This window comes from Giraffa tippelskirchi, chromosome 2 (genome assembly GCF_054371585.1).
Source record: "Giraffa tippelskirchi isolate mGirTip1 chromosome 2, T2T-mGirTip1v1.2.pri, whole genome shotgun sequence".
Classification (NCBI taxonomy): Eukaryota; Metazoa; Chordata; class Mammalia; order Artiodactyla; family Giraffidae; genus Giraffa; species Giraffa tippelskirchi.
This window is the reverse complement of record NC_137276.1, coordinates 140,799,952-140,807,501: the sequence shown is the minus strand read 5'-3', so window position 1 is coordinate 140,807,501 and position 7,550 is coordinate 140,799,952.

The window sequence follows — 7,550 nt, the reverse complement described above, 5'->3', positions numbered from 1 at the left end:
CTGGAGAATTCCATGGACAGAGGAGCCTGGTGGGCTATAGTCCATGGGGTCGCAGAGTCTGACATGACTGAGCAACTAACACTTTGACTTTTCAAGCAAGGGATAGATGAGTAGAAGATAAGTTTGGGAGGAGGATACGAGAGCTCAGAGGGTGGAGGGTTCCGGAAGCACTGCTTGAGTGAAATGCGGAGCTTTTGGTGGATTTGAAACAGAGCACAAAAGTAGCATGAACTGACTTAGGTTTCAGTGAGTCTAGCTTCTGCTCGAGAACAGATTATTGGGAGCAAGAGTAGAGGCAAGGAGAACAGACAGGAGACTTGCAGTAATCTGGGTGTGAGATGATGGACAAATGTGGGAGATGGGAAGATTCTGTTTGTAATTTGAAGGCAGAGCAAATAGGATTTGTTGATAGATTAGATATGGGGGGAGGGTGTAAAAGAAAGGGTGATGAGATGATTCCAAGGTATTTGGCCCAAGTAACTGGAAGAATGGTGTTACCATCAGCCAAGACAGGGGACAGGATTCAGGAGACAACCAGAGTTCAGTTTAGGGCATGTTGAGTGCGAGATGCCTGTTAGATTTCTGGATTTAACAGGTTGTCTGATCTGAGGGAAGCCCCTTAACTTCTCTAGGCTTCATCTGCAAAATGAGACATTTGGTCCAGAAAAACTTCAAAGTCCCTCCAACATTTATTTGATTCTAAGTTTCACTTAGTTGATTTTGTGCCGTATTTTAGAGTAAGTCTTAGTTTTGCAATTTGTAACAGGGAGGTCAGAGTAAGCCTCATTGGAAAAATCACTTTTAGACAAAGGAAATACAGAAGCTAACCATAAAAGAGTGTTCCATGCTGAGAAAAGCACCTATGTATGGGTCCTGAGGTAAGAGTGAGAGTGAACCCGTTCATAAAATGGTTCAGTTGGAGAAATACGGGTTAAATACGAGGCACACACTGGACCAATAAAACCCACAGAGAGCAGAAAGTCTATAATGAGGGGAAAAAGAGACATTAAAAAGTCTTAAAGGATTCAAAAGCTAGTGGAACATCAAATAGCTTTTAGAAAAACAGCAATTTGATGATTCAAGCATAAATGAATCAGAAACATAAGAATTACTTTTCCCCTTAAATTGCTCTGAATAAAAATTCAGACATAAAAGTCCTGGCAAATATGGTTTAGATGGTTTTGTAACCCTTTCCTCCTCTTTGGAAAACTCAACATTTTAAAATTTCAAATTAAGTTTTTGTAAACAATCTTGAATTGAGCAATAATGAAACAATTTGATGTTTGAAGAAGTAATGCCAAGCACATCAAAGAACAGGATAACTACTAGAAAAATAATACAAATCATGAAATAATGAAGTTTCCAATTATATTACAATTCTTTTTAATACAGTTAGGAGCTTTAAAATTTAATAAAAGCAAGGACGATTTCACCATGAAATAGAAAAAATCTTTTTGCTTTTAGTATTTTCTAGAATGTAGGCTAAGTACATTTTTTTTCTGTTCCCCAATCAATATCTGTTGATATTTAACGCAAACCTGACAAAATTGGGAGAGATACTTTATTAATTTAGATGGAATGTGAAACCCTTCCTCGCCTTCCTGGGGCTGGAATAGTTGAAATGTAAGTGGGAAAGAACAGAGAGGAGAATGTGTCAGGTGAGGAGTGCGGTCATGGCCTGTGTGGTATGCAGGTGGAATATAGTTATCACCCAGGGAGGGAGATTCCAAGTCTCAGATCCTGGCCCTATGGATAGTAATAACAGAAAAACCTTACAGGGCATTTACTATGTGGCAGGGCATGCCTTTTACACACATGTAATAGTATCTTTCATTTTGATAAGTGAAGTATATAGCAACTGGTCATAGGATTTTTAATTTAAAAATGTATTCCACTGCCTTCTAGCTTCTAGTGTTGCAAAGGAAAATTTCACTGCCAGCCTGTTTCCCTTCCCTTCCCCCTCCCGACCCCCCTTTACAGATAACTTATTCATTCTGTCTGGAAACTTAGAAGATTTTCCTCTTTATACTTAGGCAAATAGTAACAGAAAATACTTACAGACTGCTTACTATGCACCAGTAAATATTCAAAGCATCTCACATATATTAATACATTTTATCATTGCAGTAACACTTTGAAAGCATTACAGTGGCTATCCTTAGTTTACAGGTGAGAAAACAGAGACGCTGAATAAGCTATCCAAGTTAAATAACATGCACACAGTTGAACCAAGAGAGCTGATAAAGAGATGAGAACACAGAAGACAAAAGCACTGTAAATGCTGTTCTAAAGGCACTGTGCTTCATAGAGTGCAGGAAATTTGAAAGAGAAATCTTATCAAAGATGATGGGGCTGCTGAAATTGTTAGTACCCTGCTGTGTGCTGCAGGGGAAACTAATTGAAGGAAATTCTCCGAGCCCAACAACTGGAGGCTGCCCTGGGTTAGATCACATCTCTTCTCTTTTAAAACATACTTAAGAGGGAACAAAATCTTGACCATGACTTACGTGCCCCAGCGTGATTTGGGCCCCTGTACACTTCTCCAGTGTAAACACTTACATTTTTGTTTGCTTTGTTTTGGTTACCCAGCCCTTGGAATACTCTCCTTAGCTTGGGGAATTCATGACCCTTCCAGATCTTGCCTCTCTGTTGAAGGCATACAGCTTTTCCAGCTCCACTTTTTATCAAGGTCAGAAACTACATCAAATGTGAATGACTGAAGAACCGGCAATGTTTAACCTGTGGGAGAGGAGACTTTGGTGGGGGTGGGTGGGTGAGTGAAGGAAACCATTGATAGAGACCTCTCCAAATATTTGGAGAGCCGGCAAATGAAAGAAGGCTGTGACTCAAGAGCAGAAGTCAGGGGTGGAGGAGGAGAAGTCAGGGGAGAAAAAGTGAGATAGCCAAGCAGTGGGGAAACAGCTCCAAACATATTCTCCAAAACGATTATTTCTGTATAATTTTTTTAAAAAATTAACTTTCCTGAGGATATAGTTTCCATATAATAAAAATGTACCTATCTTCAATGTACATTTTTAAGAATTTTGACAAACGAATTCACCCATGTAACTAATCAAGATACCACACATTTCTATCACCTCACAAAGTTCATTTTTGCTCCATTCAAATCACCCACTCCTGCCCCGCTCCCCTGCTGCTGCTGCTGCTGCTGCTAAGTCGCTTCAGTCGTGTCCGACTCTGTGCAACCCCATGGACTGCAGCCTACCAGGCTCCTCCGTCCATGGGATTTTCCAGGCAAGGGTACTGGAGTGGGGTGCCATTGCCTTCTCTGGCCCTCTCCCCTAGTTTACCACTAATCTGATTTTGGTTTCTAAATCTAGAATTTCATATAATGTAATCATACATTTAATGTCTGGCTTCTTTCACTTGGCACAAAGTTTTTGAGATTCATTACTGTTGTAGCATATATTTGTTCATTTCTATTTATCTCTCAGTAGTAGTCTGTTGAGGAGCTATACCAAATTCGTTCATCCATTCATTTGTTGATGGACATTTGGCTTGTTTCCAAATGTTTGTTATCTTGAAGCTGCCATAACCATTCATGTACAAATGCTTGTGTGGACAACTATTTTCATTTCTCTTGGGTAAATACTCGAGTGAAATTGCTAGGTTACATGGTCAGTGCATATTTAACTTTTTAAGAAATTGCCAAGCTTCTTGCTAAAATATTTTACATTCCTACCAATAATGTGTTAGATTTCCAGTTGCTCCTCACTCTCGCTGACATTTAGTGTTTTAAGTCTTTAAATTGGAGCCCTCTCGATGGAGGAGCCTGGTGGGCTACAGTCCATGGGGTCGCTAAGAGTCAGACACGACTGAGCGACTTCACTTTCACTTTTCCTGTTCATGCAATGGAGAAGGAAATGGCAACCCACTCCAGTGTTATTGCCTGGAGAGTCCCAGGGATGGTGGAGCCTGGTGGGCTGCCATCTATGGGATTGCACAGAGTCGGACACGACTGAAGCGACTTAGCAGCAGCAGCAGCAGCAATGGCCTTTGGTGTATATCATCACAGCTTTAATTTGCACTTCCCGAATGACTAATGATTTTGGATGTTGTGCATTTTTTCATGTGTTTATTTGTTGTTCCTATAGCTTCTTTGGTGAAGTGTCAGTTAAAATCTTTTCCCCATTTTTCACGAGTTGTTTAAGAGTTGCAACATTCTTTATATTGTCTGAATAGGACTCCTTTATCAGGATTATGTTTTACAAATATTTTATCAAAAACCACAGTTTGAATTTCTTAGCAGTCATTTTAAGAGAAGTTTTTACTTTGATGAAGTCCAATTTAAGCTCTTTATTTTTTGGTTCATGCTTTTTGCGTCCTATCTGAAAGAATCTTTGTCTAACTAAAGGTCACAAAGATTTTCTTCTAAATGTCTTATTATTTTAGCTCTGACACTTTGATCTCATGTCTAATTCTTATGTGGGCTTCAGTTGTGTCCAACTCTTTGTGACCCTATGGACTGTAGTCTACCACGCTCCTCTGCCCATGGGATTTTCCTAGCAAGGATACTGGAGTGGATTACCATGCCCTCCTCCAAGGGATCTTCCTGATCTAGGGATTGAATTCTCGTCTCCCATATTGCAGGCAGATTCCTTACCATTGAGCCCCTGGGGAAACCCGTCTGATTCTTACCCTGGCACCATAATCTTGATTAATGTAACTTTATAGTAAATCTTGAAACAGGTAGTGTAGCTCCCCAACTTTGTTCTTCATTTTCTTTTTTTTTTTTAATAAATTTATTTATTTTAGTTGGGGGCTAATTACTTTACAATATTGTAATAGTTTTTGCCATACATTGACAAAATTGTTTTTCCTGTTTTAATTTTTTTGCATTTCCATGTAAAATTTATAATCAGCTTAATTTCTAAACAGAAAGTTTTCTGGGGTTTTGCTCGATATTGAATCTACAAATAAATTTGACATCTTAACATTGATAAATAATATTGACCCTAGTATATCTAATTGTGAAGACCTTCCTTAATTTTCTTAGCAGTCTTTTTAGTTTTCAGTTTTTAAGTCTAGAACATTTTTTTGTTTAAACTTTCCTTAAGCATATTATGTTTTTGATGCTGTTGTAAATGGTGTTTAAAATTTTCAATTTCTAATTGTTTGTTGCTGATATAACAATTGATTATTGCATACTGACATGGTCTCCTGTAATTTTCCTAAGCATACTTGCTAGATCTTTTAGTGTTTTTGGAGATATCTTAACCATGTCCACATAATGACCATGTTCTCTATGAGTAAATCAGTTTAACTGCTTTCTTTACAATCTTTCTTTACTTTTTCCTTTACTGATTAAGATTCCTCCTGTACAGTGTTGAATAGGAGTGGAAGGAGTAGATATCTTTGCTTTTTATCCAGTCTTAAGGGAAAGGCATTCAACCTTTCACCATTAAGTGTGATGTCAGCCAACGAGATGTGAGCTATATGGATCCCCTTTTCAAGCTGTTGAAGTTTCTACTTGTAGTTTGCTTAGAGTTCCATTTTGTTTTCTTTTGTTTTATTATAATATAAAGAAAGAGTATTGGGTTTTTTCAAATGCTTTTCCTGTATCTATTGAGATGAACACATGGTTTTAAACCAATCTTATTACTATGTCTGATTTAATCAAAAAACGAGACAATAAGAGTCAATGAGGATGTGGAGGAGGTAGAACCCTCATGTATTGCTGAGGGGAATGTTTAACAATATAGTCACTCTGGAAAACAGTTTGTCAGTTCCTCAAAAAGTTAGACAGAGTTACCCTATGACCCTACAATTCTTGGTATATACTCAAAATAAATGAAAACATATGTCCACATGAAAAGTTGTGTAAGAATGATGATAGCAGTGTTAGTCAAAAAAGTGGACAACCTGTATGTCCATCAAACTGATAAATATATAAGCAAAATGTGCTACAGCCGACCCATTAGTTTGAAATGTATGGGTCCACTTACAAGCAGATATTTTTCAGTAATAAATACTACAGTGCTACTTGGCTCATGGTTGATTAAACTGTGGTTCTGGAGGAACTGCAGGGCCAATTATATGCAGATTAATCTGTGCGTTGTTCAAGGGCCCATTGTATATCCACACAATGGAAAAATATTTGGCTGTAAAAAGGAATTAAGAACCGATACATGCTACAACCTGGATGAGCCTTGAAAGCATTCTGCAAATTGAAAGAAGCAGTCACAAAATACCATGTATTATATAACTCCATTGGTATAAAATGCCCCAAATAGGCAAATACTTAGAGATAGCAGATTAGTGGTTTGCAGAGACAGGGGAGAAAGAATTGGGTAGCGAATACTAATGGATACGTTAGTATACATATTTAAGGTGATAAAGATATTCTAAAATTAGATAGTCATGATGGTTACACAATCTTTGAATAAACTGAATTATTAAACACCATTGCACTGTACACTTTAAATGGGTATATTTCATGGTATGCGAATTATATTTCAGTTCAAAAATAATAAAACAAAGCACAGCTACTTTACATTCCTGGATTAGAATGTAAGCATTCCTACTAAACATTGCTTGGATGTGACATATTATCATTTTTAATTTAAGACACTAAAATGTTGTTAAAACTTTTGTGTCTATTGTATATAGCCATTTTTAGCAATGCCCTTGGTTTTAACCTCAGCATAATACTGTTTTCATAAAAGCAACTGTATTGATATTATTTATTCTTTAAATGTATAGTAAAATTCACCTGTGAAACCATTTGAACCTGGAGTTTCTTTGTGAGAGGTTTTTAACTACAATTCAATTTAGTCTTTAGGTACAGATTGTCTATTTCTTCTTGAATGAGTTTGGCTGTTTGTATTTTTCTAAAATTTTCCCATTTTGCTTAACTTGTCAAATTTATTGGCTTGAAGTTGTTTATTATATTTCCTTATTTTCTATTGTCTGAGGATCTAGATGATATTCCTGTTTGCATTCCATATATTGATAACTTATGTCTTTTTTATTTTGATTAATCAATTCTAGTAATTCTTTTAAAAGAAACAATTTTTTGTGCCATTGATTTCCTTTATTGCATTGACTTCTGCTCTTAGATTTATCATTACTTGTGTTCTGCTTACTTTGGGTTTAATTACTTATTTTTCTAGTTTCTCAAAATGGAAACTTAGATTATTGATTTGAGCATTTAAAGTTATAAATTTCCCTCTACATTCTACTTTAACTTTTTCCCATAAATTCAATATATTGTGTTTTTTCATTCAGTTAAAAATATATTCTAATTTCCTTTGTGATTTCTTCTTCGAGTAATTTACTTTATATTATTTTAGCCACACCATGTGGTGTGTGAGATTTTGGTTCCCCAACCAGGGATCAACCTTGCCCCCCCTGCAGTGGGAGCATGGGGTCTTAACCACTGGACAATAAGGGAAGTACTTTTTGAGTAATTTAGAAATGTATTGCTCAAGTACTAAATATCTGGGTGGAGGGATTTCCAGAAATTTTTTTCTCATTGATTTCTAATTTAATTTTATTGTGATTGAGAATACACACTGTATGATTTCAAT